Here is a 16,215-nt window from a genome sequence, read left to right as displayed (position 1 = left end):
TTGTGGCATGGGAGGTGAGAAGGATGAGCCCGAAGGGACTAAGGAAGCCTCAGAATTCACTACTTTCCACGGACAGATGACCCATGACCAATGAGCAGTGCCACCTCCTATCCCCTGCCTCATTTCAGACACAGTCTCTAGGTTCAGTTCAGGTCAGTCTCTAGGACAAAGTTCTCTGGGTTCAGCTCCTTCATATCTTAATGAAATGAGAACTCAGAAACCAATTAACAAGACGCCAAGAAAAATTTAGGAGAAAATTCATACCTATTCCAAGGGAAAAGTTATTTGTTACTGAAAGAAAAACAGTTGGTTTTCTTTGTTTATTTGTGTTGTATTGCAAAAATACAGTACAGAGGGGTTACAGTTACATGAGTAAGGTAATGAGCACATTTTCTATCGAGCATTGTTACCTCCTCCTTTGTTTTGCCATCATCCCTTCTCTTCCCACCTCCCCAACTCCTCCCTCCTCACCCCCCCAAGTAGTAAACTTCGTTTTCAGCATAGTGTCTTGTACATCTTGTTGTTACAATGGGTCAACCTGTATCCTTATTTCAGCATTTTGTTATTTTCCTTCCCCTCCCCAAATTAGAAAAATGTATATACAAGATTCAGGGCACCAACATCAAATAGAGTGAAAACAGGGGTTATACCATGGAGGAAGAACATACAAGAGAAACAAAAAAAAATCACATTGTACATTTTAAATACATTAAAAACAATAGCAAGAAAGAAAAAAAACACTTGTGTTCCTATCTTGGGGTTCATTTCAGTTAACATCATCTTATTTGGTCATATGTACATAGCTTTTGACCTTTTCTGCTTGTCCTAGACTTATTGCAAATAAGGGAAACCATGGGACCTATGTTTCTTTGGGCCTGGTTTACTTCACTTAATATAATTTTTCCAAGTCTTTCCATTTCCTAATAAATGAGGTGATTTCATCCCTTCTGATGGAGGCATAGAATTCCATTGTATAAATGTACCACATTTTCTTGATCCATTCATCCACTGAGGGGCATCTGAGTTGGTTCCATATCTTATGGTAAATAATGCTGCAATAAACATGGTTGTGCCAGTAGCCATACTAATATGGACTTGCTTATGATTGGTTGGGTAAAGGTTCAAAAGTGGGATTGCTGAGTCATAGGGGAGATCCATGTGAAGTCTTTGAGGAACCTCCATACTGCTTTCCAAAGTAATTGAACAAGTTTACAGTCCCACCAACAATACAGTAAGGTTCCTTTCTGTCCACATCCCCTCCAGCATCTGTTGTTATGAGAGTTCTTGATTATAATCATTCTAACTGGAGTGAGGTGGAATCTCAATATTGTTTTGATTTGCATTTCTTTTATGGCTAGAGAAGTTGAGCATTTCTTCATGTGTCTATTGGCCATTCTTATTTCCTCTTCAGAGAAGTTTCTCTTTAAGTCTTTAGCCCACTTATTTATCGGGCAGTTGTTTCTTTGAGGATTTGTTGTTGGAGAATTTAATTTTTTGAATTCTAAGTATATTTTAGATATGAGACCCTTGTCCGTTGTATAGCTAGTGAAGATCTTCTCCCAATCTATGGGCTTTTTATTGATCTTGCTAGCATGTCCTTTGCCATGCAGAAACTCATCAGTTTCATGCAATCCCATTCATCCAACCTTTCTTTGATTTGTTGTTTCTGGGTCTTTATTAAGAAAATTTTGGCCTGTGCCAAGGAGACCTAGGGTTTCTCCTATTCCTCCCCGTAATGTTTTCAGGGTGTCTGCTTTGTCTCCAAGGTCTTTGATCCATTATTTGGCGTTGATTCTGGTGCAGGGTGATGTATAAGGAGGCTGTCTTTCTTCCATTCTATTTTTTTTAAGCTCCCTTATCAAAGATTAGGTGGCTATAAGTCTCTGGGTTCATTCTGGGTTTTCAGTTCTATTCCATTGGTCCTCAGGTCTGTTCTTTTTTTTTTAATTTAATTTTATTTTATTTGTGAACATACTGTACAGAGGAGTTACAATTACATGGGCAGGATAATGCGTACATTTCTTACCAAGCATTGCAGCCTCCTCCTTTGTTTACCCTTCACATCCCTTCCCAGCCTCCCCCCTCCCCCCCAATCCCAATCCTTCTCCTTCCCCCCCTTCCCCCCCCCCCCGCACCGACATTGTAAAGCTCGTTTTGGACATGACAACTTGTACTTCTCATTGTTGCAACAGGTCCACCTGTATCCTTAAACAACTGGATTTTCCCCATCTCCTCCACAAGTTATACTGACATCAAATATAGTGAAAGCAGGGGTTATACTGTGGGGGAGGGACATACAAAGCCACAAAGAGATAATCTTATAAATGCGTTAGAAACACATGCATGAAAGAAAAAAACATTAAAATACATATCTAAGGGTTCATTTTCCTGACATTACATTATCTGACCATTTCCGCTTGACTCATACATATACTACTCAGGTCTGTTCTTTTGCCAATACAAAGCTGTTTGGATTACTATGGCTATGTAGTAGAGTTTGAAATTTGGTATTAATATTCCTCCAGCAGCACTGTTCTTCCTGCTAAGGATTATTTTTGCTATTCGGGTCTTTTATTGTTCCATGTGAAATTTAGGGTTGCTTCTTCTATTTCATTGAAGAATGAAGATGTAATATTGATAGATATCGCATTGAATTTGTAGATAGTCTTTGGAAGTATTGCCATTTTCACGATGTTAATCCTCCCAATCCAGGAGCATGGGAGGTTTTTCACTTCCTAAGTTCTGCTTTTATTTCCTTTTTTAGGTTTTTAAAGTTTTCATTATAGAGGTCCTTCACTTCTTTAGTTAATTCCTAGGTATTTTATTTTTTGCGGGGTTTTTACAAAAAGAGTTCCTTTCCTGATTTCAGCCGTGCTCTTCTCATTGTTGGCATACAGAAAAGCCATTGGGTTTTGAGGGTTAATTTTATACCCTGCTACTTTGCCAAAGTTTCAAATCAGCTCGAGTAATTTGGGAGTGGAGTCCATGGGATTCTTTAAATACTAGATCATGTCATAAACAGTTGGCTTTCTAAATTTAATCTTAAAAACGTAGTGTCCATACAGAAAAATCAAAGTGGTTGATGACAGTTGGGTTATGATAAAAACAGTAAGGAATTCTTGACAGTGCAGATATTGAATGGTTGAGTTTCTGACACAATCCTTAAGCACCTGGCACCTTCTTTTAGGTGCCTTTGCCTAGACTACCATAAAATAACCTGCCTCATTTCCCTGATTTCAGGCTTTGGATCATGTTTTCATTGCCTCCATTATTTTATAATATCCCTACAAAAACAATCTCAAAAGATTATGTTCAAGGCATGGTGCCTTATGCCTGCAATTTCAGCACTCAGATGGGTGAGATGGGAGCATAGAAAATTCAAGACTAGTGTGGACTATATAAGGAAGTCTTGTCTAAAGGGGGTGTGGCAGAAAGAGGAAAGGAAAAAGGAGGGAAAAGAAAGAAGAGAAGGGAAGGGAAAGGAAAGGAAGGACAGAACAGGAAAGGAAAGAAAAGGGAAAGGAAAGGAAAAAAGGCAAATAAAAGAGTATTTCCAACTAGAAAAGTAGCATACATGAATTGGTATTTAGCCAGGTTCTTTGAGCTATAACAAAACCCCAGAAATACATTGAAGTAAGTTCACACTATGGGAACCTGTCATGAACACATACATGGAAGCAATGAGATACCATGATGCCTGTATCAGTTGCACACCAGGTCTTGAGGGACTGCAGGAGCAGACATTCTTTTGGTTGCAGGATTCCATTAATCTCTATGTGAGCTCCACCATTAACATTGACTCATGTTCTCTCTTCTTGTCACTTCTAATCATGGCTGTATCTATTCTAGGGAATAATAGATGCATGATTATTATATGCTTTTGCAGTCTTCCATATCATGATATCTGTGTTCTACCTTTTTTCAGTCTGTTGTTGCAGCTTTCTTTCTCCTACAAATTGATCAACCATCTCCTTCTCATTCCAGTTCAAATTTTTTGAACATTTTTTATTGTAAAAATGATGTACAGAGAGGTTACAGTTACAGAAGAAAGGTAATGAGTACATTTCCTATTGAGCATTGTTGCCTCCTTCTGTTTTCAGCCCCCCCCACCCCGAAGTTGTAAAGTTTGTTTTCAATATAGTGTTTTGTACATCTCATTGTTACAATGGTCCAACCTGTATCCTTATTTAAGTATTTTGTTTTTTCCCTTCCCCTCTCCAAATTAGAGAAGTGTATATACAAGATGCAGGGCACTGTCAAATACAGTGAAAATAGGGGTGATACCATGGGGGAGGAACATACAAAGCAACCAAAAAAAAATCACATGGCACATAATAAATATGTTAGAAACAATAGCAAGAAAGAAAAAAGATATGTGTGTCCCTATCACAAGAACAGACCCAAGTCCAATGGAATAGAACTGAAAACCCAGAAATGAACCCAGAGACCTATAGCCACCTAATCTTCGATAAGGGAGCTAAAAAGAGAATGGAAGAAAAACAGCCTCTTCAGTAAATGGTGCTGGCAAAATTTGTTATTTACCTGTAGAAAACTAAAGCTAGCTCCTTATCTATCACCCTGCACCAGAATCAACTCCAAATGGATCAAAGACCTTGGAGACAAAGCAGACACCCTGAAAACATTATGGGGAGGAATAGGAGAAGCCCTGTCTCCTTGGCACAGACCAAAATTTTCTTAATAAAGACCCAGAAACAACAAATCAAAGAAAGGTTGGACGAATGGGATTGCATGAAACTGATGAGTTTTTGCACGGCAAAGGACATAGTTAGCAAGATCAATAGAAAGCCTATGGATTGGGAGATGATCTTCACTAGCGATACAATGGACAAGGATCCCATATTTAAAATATACTTAGAATTCAAAAAATTAAATTCCCCAACAACAAATCCTCAAAGAAACAACTGCCCGATAAATAAGTGGGCTAAAGACTTAAAGAGAAACTTCTCTGAAGAGGAAATAAGAATGGCCAATAGACACATGAAGAAATGCTCAACCTCTCTAGCCATAAAAGAAATGCAAATCAAAACAACATTGAGATACCACCTCACCCCAGTTAGAATGGCTATAATCAAGAACTCTAATAACAACAGATGCTGGAGGGGATGTGGACAGAAGGGAACCTTACTGCAGTATTGGTGGGACTGTGAACTTGTTCAACTACTTTGGAAAGCAGTATGGAGGTTCCTCAAAGACGCCACATGGATCTCCCCTATGACCCAGCAATCCCTCTTTTGAGCATTTACCCAACCCATCACAAGCAAGGCCATACTAAGGCTACCAGCACAACTATGTTTATCGCAGCATTATTTACCATAGCTAAGATATGGAACCAACCCAGATGCCCCTGAGTAGATGAATGGATCAAGAAAATGTGGCATATGGGCTGGGAAGGTGACTCAGTAGTAGAGTGCTTGCCTTGCATGCATGAGGCCCTGGGTTCAATTCCTCAGCACCACGTAAGCAGAAAAAATTGTAAGTGGTGATGTGGCTCAAGTGGTTGAGCGCTGCCTTGAGCTGAAGAGCTGAGGGTCAATGCCCAGGCCCAGAGTTCAGACCCCACGACCAGGGAAAAAAAGAAAAAGAAAAAGAAAAAGAAAAGAAAATGTGATATATATATATATATATATATATATATATATATATATATATATATATATATATATATGCACACAATGGAATTCTATGCCTCCATCAGAAAGAATGACATTACCCCATTTGTTAGGAAATGGAAAGACTTGGAAAAAATATATCCAGTTCAAATTTTTGAGGAAGTTTCATACTGTGTGACATCACAGATTTCCTACTCTTGTCAAGTATTTGGATTTTCTGTTCTACACATTAAACATCTTCTACTGACAGGTGCCACTATATGGAACTTAGCCATGATTTCTGTCACTAGAGGTCAGTGTGTGAGAAACTCTTAGTATGAAGCTGGGGTCACTAAAGACTTCAAAGCTTAGCCTATCTATCTGGATCAATTAGAATGTCAGAACTCAGTTGTCAACTTTTTGCATATCTCTGGGGTCACACTAAATAATTTCTTTAAAAGCCTATTATTAAAAAGAATCTCATTCTCTCCATTTTCCAAAAGAAGAGAACTATTTGACTCTGTTTCCATTTGAATGTAGAAGATATCAAAGAACAGCAAGGTTGACTCACACACTAGGCTAGGGCATCCCACTGGGGTGTCAGGTTTAGCACAGCAGCAACCCTCCCTGAACAGAGAACTCTCCCTTTTCTTCATAATAAGGGCCTCATGTTTCTAGGGCAGTTCAGAAGACAACCAGCCCAAGAAGGGATTGTCCTTGCCACTTGTTTACTTCCAGTGTCTTGTAGGTCAGAATGTAGAGGAATGACAGGGATCTGAAGCTGTTGCATGCCTTACACAAGACATGTCCCTCAGCAAATATCATCTACCATTCACATCTCAGTGAATGTTTGCCTTGCACAGCAGAGTCCTAAACAATGCCTGCATGGCCTCCTTGGCCTCTGAAGAAGCATAGCTGTTCCAGCCTCATCTCCACAGCAAGTGCCACTTGAGTTGGGTTCAAAGAGGCCGCTGCAATCAAACTGGCTGACAGAATGAGCACACTTATTCTCGGTGGTGTATCTGGAAATGGACCCTCTTTGACATTTCTCCAGCAGGTTCATGATTACCAAAGACAATCAGGCCAGCTGGAAACCTGGAATATTTGTACCCTTCATTCTGTTTGGGCCTCAAGCACCAAAAACATTAAGTCAGTGCACTAGAAAGCCCATCCCCCTTAGGGAAAATGTTTAATAACTGGAAGGCACTTTGTGTATGTTGTTGTTAATTTAAAAACATTCCCCAGTCAATGTTCTTAGCAATGAACATGATTATTTATGCTTAGTGAAGAGCTGAGTAAATGACAGCAGTCCTTTCTTCTACCACCTTCTGTCTCCCTTCAGGAATAAATAGTAGTTCTCAATTATTCTATCAGCTGCCAGTGTAATTTTAAATAATACATACTCTGACTTCTCTTCAGATCCTGTACATCTTTTGTCTTTTTAAAATAAAGTACAACCAAGAAACTTGGATGGGTGAGGTTGGGGTCAATGTAGGGAGATAATCGAAGGGATGACACTGATCAAGATGTACTGTACTGATAAATTAGCTTAAGCCCCTTTGTACAACTATTTAAAGATAATAAAAATAATTTTAAAAGTATCATAGTATGCATTAACCACTATTTTTTGTTTCATCAACATTCAGTTGACTACCTCCTACCACTAGAAGTCAAAAATCTTACTATCCTGTTATTCTCTTGTTTTCTTATCTTCTGTTGGTTTTCTATTTCTCATAATTGGGAATAGCAATCTTTAAATATTATTTTTCATAACCTTAATTAAGTCTTCCACATTCTCTTTGTAGGCTCAGTCTAAACACACTAATAAGCCAGTAAACATCTTTAAATTATAACCACAATGAAAACAGTGTTCTCCACACAGCCAAATGTTATTTTCTTTTTGTCTTCTCATTTTCTGCAAGTAAAATGGTATATTACAGAGAAGAATTCTACCAATATCATGTTCAAATACATTCTCTGTCCTCAGACTCAAGCCCTGCTCCAGTCATGTCACCATATAGTGAAGTTTCTCTGTGACCTGTGTATTGGTTCTATTTGGTTCCAGCAAAGATTTCTAGTTGCCTTTCCTCCCTTGCTCAACAATTAATAAACTGCAAAAGTTTGTTAATAAAATAAATTTAAAAATGAAGCTTATCATTCATTTTTTCTATCTTTTAATGATAAGCTCTATTTTTACCCAGAGACACCTTTAACATGCTCTTGATTCTACTCCTTAGGAGCAGATGTTCCCCAGGTCTGCAACACCGTTGCCATGCTGGTGCACTTCCTCACCACATTATTGGATTATAATCACTCTTTTCTTTTCCTTCTTTTCCTTCCTGCCTTTCATGCCTTTGTTCCTTCCTTCCTTTTTATTGTGCTGGTACTGAACTTGAACTTACATTCTTGTTTGGCTTTTTCTGCTCGAGGCTGGTGCCTATCACTTGAACCACAACTCTATTTCTGTATTTTTGGAGGTAAATTGGAGATGAGTCTCATGGACTTTGATGCCCAGGCTGGTTTTGAACTCCAATCTTCAAATCTCAGCTTCCTGAGTAGCTAGGATTACAGGTCTAAGCCACCAGTACCTGGATCTTCCTTTTTTGAAAGACACTAAAAGGTGATTTATTAGTAAAACCTAAGTACATTTTAAGGAATGAAGCAGGCAATCTGGACAAGGCCAACTGCATAACAGGGACCATATACTGCAAAGGGTGTAGAAGGTGGTTGGAAGAGAGCCATATGCCTGAAAGCTCTTGAGGACTGGGGTTTTGTCCAGTAGCAGCAAATCTTTTCTTAATCATTGTTTTCTCTCATCCTATTTTGGCTAGAACCACTTCCTTATTTTATCAGGCATATATTCTGAGTCCCTGTATACCCAAAAAGGTATTTTATTCTCCCATTTGATTGGTAGTTTGATAGGATACAGAATTCTAGGTCAAATCACAGCAAGGTCAAAATAATTTCCTTTGAACTATATCATACTGCTAGTGAACAGCATCGCTGATGCTAGCTGATTTTTGTTATAATGTAGGCGATCAGACATCTAAGTTTGTTCCACTCTGATAATTATGAGGATCTTGTCTTCATTTGTTCCCATCTGATTTTGATGAAATTATTCTTACGTATGGATTTTTAATACTCCTCAGGATTTAATGAACCATGAAGACTTGTTTCTTTTATCAACCATTGGAAATTTTCCTAAATCCTCAAAGTTATATCCGTAGCCTAAATCCTGGATCTCATACTTGGCATATTCTGAATCCTCAATTGAAATCTTTTCTTTGCTTTTCTCATATTTCATATTTATTTAGTTTCTCGATTTTGGAAGGTTTCCTAGACTTTATAATCAAGAATTGCTGTTGACTTTTAAATTTTTAGCAAGCTATTCCTTTATCATATCATTCTATTCTTGTCTTAAATACAAGGTCTCAATTTACTCTCTGAGGATATGATCAAATTTTTTAAGTTATCTTCTATTTCTTTAAATAGTTCTGCTTTCTCCAGAATCAGTTATATTTTTTTTTTGGTCTCTGTTTTCTTTACTGCTACCCCTCATATATTCATGAAGATTCAAAAACAAGCTAAACTTGGGATATCTGGCTAAGATATATTTAATGATCATCTTTAGGGAAATCACTGAGGAATGATATGCCCAAATTCAGAAGAATAAAAAAAAATTCTGAATGGTAGCAATACTCACCTGGAAGTCTCTCTAAAGATTGTTCTTTCTTTAAAGCAGTTTCTATTTGTTTTTTTTTCTGTCCTGCTTTTTATTTGACTTTTATTTGTTTGCATTTTAGTCTAGGAACAAATTCAAGCTACTAGTTGTTCTGTAAACAAAGGCCAAGGAGGTGGGGAGTCTGGAGCTGATTCCAAGGCCCCTGTTTTCAGTCTTTATATTTTCACTTTCCTCTCACTACCACCTGCTATATCTATGGGCCAGAGCTCAGACTGTCTTATGTTTCACATGATCAGTTCGCACCTTTCCTGCAGGCTCTACCTACCCAATGGCTTCCTCTACTTTGCTCATTTATGAGCACACTTTAATTTGTTCTCTTCGGGGTATTTCATGAAATATTGTATTGATCACTCTTTCTAAACTCATTTTTGAAACCCCTAGTTGTTAAAGCTTATTTCTTTGCATGCTTCTCCAAGTCCTGAAATTTCAACTAAGTCTTAGGATGCAGACGTTTATGAATGAACACAACTTTTGCACCTTGAGTCAGAAAGCCCCAAAACTTGCTACGAGGTATTTGGACAAAAAGGGGACAATATTAGCTCTACTCTAGGAAAGAGAGGAGACCTCAGTTGAGGTCACTTGTAGAGGACAGTTCTGTCCAACATAATAGCTCTTCCACAGGAGCCATAAGCCACACAGGTTATATAGTAGCAAGGCAAAGGGCCACATTAGAGGACTGTAAGAGAAAAGCCTGTCATGGAAGTCAATTGTCCACCGAATTTCCACAAATAACTGGGGTCACTTTGAAAGAGTAGAAGAGAAGGATTTAATTTCTAAATCTAGGTAACAACATGAGTAGTTTTATGTCTTAAAGCTACTCAGGCAGCAGAGATTAGGAGGATCCTGGTTCAAGGCCAAACTGAGCAAAAGTTTGCAAGGCCTCACTACAATCAGTAAAGCTGGGTATCGTGGTGTACATTTGTGATTTCAGCTATGCAGGCAATGGTAATAGGAGAATCACAGTCCAGGCCAACATAAGCAAAAATGTGAGACCCTATTTGAAAAAGCCAATAGTGCTGGGATTGTAGTCCTAGTAGTAGAGTACCTGTCTGGTGAGTTCAAGGCTCTAAGTTTCAAACTACAGAACCAACAAAAGAATATTTTAACAACAAAGTATAAGCTTATGTTGTAGTTAGAGTTGTTCCTTAGATTTTTTGCTTCCAGAGAGTTCATGTAGAAATCAATCTTTAGGGCACAAAAAGTCATCGTCATATGCTTGGTAAAAAATACCCTCCATCACAGGTAGGGGTGGAGGATATGGAGGCCAGAGACATTTATTAGAGCTCTACTACAAAACTCCTTGAAATCCATTCTTTTCTTCCTCCCATCAATTGCATTTAAAGAACAGGAACTGAGCTAGTCGCTGGAAGCACAATAGTGGATGAAAATGGACACTCACTGTCTTCACAGCCTGCCAAAAGAGACAGACTTTTAATAGACATATAAATAAGAATAAAATCATCACTGTAACTACAGCAAAGTACTGTATGATGCCATAAAATGTATAAACAAGATTGCTGCCTAGGAGAGAGAAAGGGCCAAGGAAGACATCTCTGTTAAAACAACATTTGGTTTGAGATCTAAACAAATAGTGAGGATTTAGCAGGTGAGAACAGAAGGAGAGAAAGAACATTCCAGGCAAAAGACATAACATGTGCCAAGGCCTAGGAACCTGAAAGAGCATGGCATTTTTTAATGTTTTTATTATCTGTAAGTAGCTGTACAAAGGAGTTGCCATTCAACAAAGCAGTTTATTAATATAGTGCATCTTTTTAAAGTACTTGAAACAATCATTTGAAAACCACCACAGCAGTTCTGTTCCAAAAATCACTATCATTAGAAGATATAAGTTCATTACATCGTTTCACAGTGTCTCTCTCCCCACACCCACAAGATTTTTTTTTTTGTTGGTGGTGGTGGTGGTGATCATGGGGCCTGAACTCTGGGCCTGGACACTGTCCCTCAGCTCTTGAGCTCAAGCCTAGTAGTCTAACACTTGAGCCACAGCACCACTTCTGGCTTTTTCTGCTTATGTGGTGCTGAGGAATCGAACCCAGGGCCTCATGAATGCAAGGCAAGCACTCTACCACTGAGTCACCTTCCCAGCCCACAAGATATTTTTTAAATGGTGACCTTAAAGTAGAGAATTTTGGTAGACACTAGTTTAGTTACAGTATTGAAATTAGTGTCAGCAGGAATAATAAATGGATATTATGTAGCTCCTGATGTCATGCACTAAAATAACACACAAAGCAACTCCCAAAAAGTCCTGCCAAAAAATTATAAACTATCTGTCATTATGTGAAACAACTGAATAAACCACAAATTCTATAAAATAACTAGCCAACACTCTTCAAAAATGTTAATGTCATAAAAGATAAAGCAATTGTTCCAGATTAAGAAATTGAAAGAGATATGGAAACTAAATATAATCTGTGACCTGGAGTTAAAGAGAGAAAAAACTATTTTTTCTATGAAAGACATAGGTGTTCAAAAAATAGAACCATATTAGAAAATCATAATATATTCACAATAGTTTATTACAGTACTTTCAAAAAGTTTAAAGAAGAGAATGATCAAACAATTATAAGGCCCATTTTTTTTAAATTTGTTGGTCATAGGGCTTGAACTCTGGGCCTGGGCACTGTCCCTGAGCTCTTCAGCTCAAGATGAGTGCTCTACCACTTGAGCCACATCGCCACTTCCAGTTTTCTGGTGGTTTATTGGAGATAAGAGTGTCACAGACTTTTTTGCCTGGGCTGGTTTTGAGATGTGATTCTCAGATCTCAGGCTCCTGAGTAGATAGGATTACATATTTGAGCCACCAGTGTCTAGCTTAGACCCATTTCTTTAAGGAACATCAGTGCAAACCTTCTCAATAAAATTCTGGCCAACTGATTTTAACAACTAATCACAAAACTCATACAGTATGACCAAATGGGGTTCATTCCAGGGATGCAAAGCTGGTTCAATATATGCAAGTCAATTAATGTAATTCAACACATCAATAGGAATAAGGACAAGAACCACATGATCATCTCAATAGATGCAGAAATAGCATTTGACAAGATCTAACACCCCTTTATGATGAAAGCTCTGGAGAAACTAGGAATCCAGGAATATTCCTCAATATAATAAAGGTTTTATACGACAAACCTTCAGCTAGCATTATACTTAATGGTGAAAAGTTAAGACAATTTCCTCTAAAATCAGGAACAAGACAAGGATATCAGCTCTCTCCACTCCTCTTCAATATAATATCTAAATTCCTACCCAGAGCAATAAGGCAAGGGACAAACATAAAAAGGATCCAAATAGGGGAAGAAGTAAAAGTCTCCCTCTTTGCAGGTGACATGATCTTATATTTAAAGAACTCCATAGACTCTTTCCCAAGCTACTTGAGCTGATCCAAAACTTTGTCAAAGTAGCAGGGTATAAAATTACTCCCCTCAAATCAGTAGCTTTTCTGTATGCCAACAAGGAGAAGAGTGAGGCTGAAATCAGAAATGCTTTTGTAACAGCCTCAAAAAAATACCTAGGAACTAACCAAGAAGTGAAGGACCTCTATGATGAAAACTTTAAAAATCTGTAAAAGGAAGTTAAAGCAGATTTAAGGAAGCAGAAAAACCTCAGATGTTCCTGGGTTGGGAGGATTAACATCATGAAAGTGGCAATACTGTCAAAGGCTATCTGAAAATTCAGTGCAATACTCATCAATATCCCAACAACATTCTTTAATAAAATAGAAGAAGCAATCCAAAAATTCATCTGGAATAATATAAGACACCTAATTGCAAAAACTATCCTTAACAGGAAAAAACAGTGCTGGTGGCAGATCCATACCAAACTTCAAACTCTATTATAAAGCTGTGGTTACAAAACAGCTTGAGCTAGGAATGTGGCTTAGGGGTAGAGTGCTTGCCTACCATGCATGAAGAACTGGGTTCGAATCCTCATTACCACATAAACAGAAGTTGTGCTATGGCTCAAGTGGTAGAGTGCTAGCCTTGAGCAAAAGAAGCTTAGGGTTAGTGCCCACGCCCTGAGTTCAAGCTGCAGGACTGGAAAAAAATTTAGAAATACAAACATCTTGGTACTGGCACATGAACAGGCCCAATAACCAAGGAAATAGAGTTGAAGACCCAGAAATGAACCCACAGACTATGGCCACCTAATATTGATAAGGAAGCCAAAATTGTCAGATAGAAGACAGCCCCTTCAACAAATGGTGCTGGCAGAATTGGCTATACACATGTAGAAAACTGAAGTCAGATCCTTATATATCTATATCACCCTGTATCAGAATCAACTCCAAATAGATCAAAGACCTCAAGGTAAGAGCAGATACCCTGAAAATATTACAGAAAGGGATAGGGGAAACACTAGGGCTCCTTGGCACAAGTTGGAACTTCCTAAATAAAGATCCAGAAACATAACAAAATGCTGAAATAAGGATATAGGTTGACCCATTGTAACAATGAGATATACAAGACACTATGTTGAAAACAAACTTTACAACTTTGGTGGGGGAAGGAGGAGTTGGGGAAGGGATGGTAGGGAAAAACAAAGGAGGAAGTAACAATGCTCAATAGGAAATGTACTCATTACCTTACTCAAAGAACTGTAACTCCTCTGTTCAGTATTTTTACAATAAAAAATATACAAAAACAAAAACAAAGAAAGTCTGGATAAATGGGATTATATAAAACTGCAGAGCTTCTGCATGACAAAGGACATAGTTGACAAGATAAATAGCCCACAGATTGGGAGAAAATCTTTACTAGCTGTACAACAGATAAGGGTCTCATATCAAAAATATACCTAGAGCTCAAAAATTAAAACCCCAAAACAAATCCTCAAAAAAACAACCACCCCATTAATAAGTGGGCTAAAAAATTAAAAGGAGACTTCTCTGGAAAGGAAATAAGAATAGCCAATAGACACATGAAGAAATGCTCAACATTTCTGGCCATAAAAAAAATGTTAATCAAAACTATATTGAGATTCTACCTTATTCCAGTAAGAATGGCCATTGTCAAGAAAACAAACAATAACAGATGCTGGTGGGGATGTGGTCAAAAGGGAATACTAGTACACTGTTGGTGGGAATGTAAACTAATTTAACCACTCTGAAAAGCAGTATGATGGTTCCTCAAAAGACTAAACAGAGAGCTCTCCTATGATCCAGCAATTCCATTCCTGGGCATTTACCTAAATGATCACAAACAAGGCCACACTAAAGCTACCAGCACAACTATGTTCATTGCACCATTATTTACAATAGCTAAGATATGGAACCAACCCAGATGCCCCTGAGTAGATGAATGGATCAAGAAAATGTGGTACGGTCTATATACCCAATGGAATTCTAGCCTTCCATCAGAAAGAATGACATTGCCCCATTTGTAAGGAAATGGAAAGACAGGAAAAATCAGATTAAGTGAAGTAAACCAGACCCAAAGACACACAGGCTCCATGGTTTCCCTCATTGGTAATAATTAACATATATCTAAGATAGTCCTAGCAGAGGGTCACAGTAGCTCAATCACTATATATATATGACCATATAAAATGATGCTAATTGAAATTAACTCCAAGATATGAAAACAAGAGGGTTTTTTTAAATGTACTGTGTGAAGTTATTTCTTTTTTCTTTCATTTTTTTTCCTTCGGTTTATCATGTTGTCACTGTTTTTTATTTTGGTACCCTGTGTCTTGCATATATGTTAATCTGATTTGGGAAGGGAAGGAGAATAACAAAATGGTGAGACAAAGGAGAAAGAGAATCAATGCAGCAGCAATTCTCACAAGACACTATATTGGAAATAAACTTTACAATTTGGTGGGGGGTGGCTCTTAGAGGGAAGGGAAAGTGGGAGAAAATTGCGGGTGGGGGTAACAATGTTCAACAAGACATGTACTCACTACTTATGTAACTGTAACCCTTCTGTGCATTATCTTTACAATAAAATAAAATAAAAAATTTTAAAATACACCAGAAATCTTTGTAAGGCCAGGCACAGTGGTTCCATCTATAATTCCAGCTATGTAGGAGGCATAGATAGAAAGAGTATGGTCAGACCTGGGCACAAAGTGAAACTGTCTCTGAAAAATAACTAAAGCAGAAAGGGCGGTGGTCATGGCTCAAGTGGTTCAGGGCTTATCTACCAAGCACAAAGCCCTGAGTTCAAATCCCAGTATCTCCCAAAAAGGAAGAAGACTCTATTGTGAAAGATTACTCCAATGAATGGAGCTTAGAAGAAAAGAGTGTGAAGCAAGATGAGGTCGAGCTTTAAAGGAAAAGTCAAAACAGGCTGTCCATGCAGATCTCATTAAAGCTTTTAGTCTTTAAAGGCAGATCAATGACATAATTCTGAAAAGATCTTTCAGACTAAAGAGCAAAGGATATCCAGAGAAACTAATTATAAAAAAGCTTAGTAAACCCATTAGATAGAAAGACAAATAGTTAACAGGAATATAAAAGAGTGATGGTGGTGAACAAGGTAGAATGGATGGATTTAAGAGCTAGGTGAGAGTTGACATTTATAAGTGTGGAATAGATTGGGAATGGGAGATGATGGCAAGAAGAGAGACTGGAGGAATCAAAATGGTTCTTAGGTTCTTAGATAAACTGAAAAAAGACCAAGAAGTTGGATGCAGATGTGGTTTAAATTCTCATTGAGACAGCTACAGCTGTCAGGTAGGCAGATGCACCTGCACATCAGTGGGAATGGAGCTCAGCATGGATGAGTTCACATGAAAGCTGGATGTAGGCAAAAAGAAGAAAGAGAAGAGGATACAGTCCTGAAGATATCTGTCTATCTGTGTTGTCTGCATGTCATAGATGGAACACAGAGGCATGAT

Source organism: Dipodomys merriami, unplaced genomic scaffold (assembly GCF_024711535.1).
Source record: "Dipodomys merriami isolate MVZ:Mamm:240054 unplaced genomic scaffold, mDipMer1.0.p SCAF_1, whole genome shotgun sequence".
NCBI lineage: Eukaryota > Metazoa > Chordata > Mammalia > Rodentia > Heteromyidae > Dipodomys > Dipodomys merriami.
Note: the sequence above shows the minus strand (reverse complement) of the source record.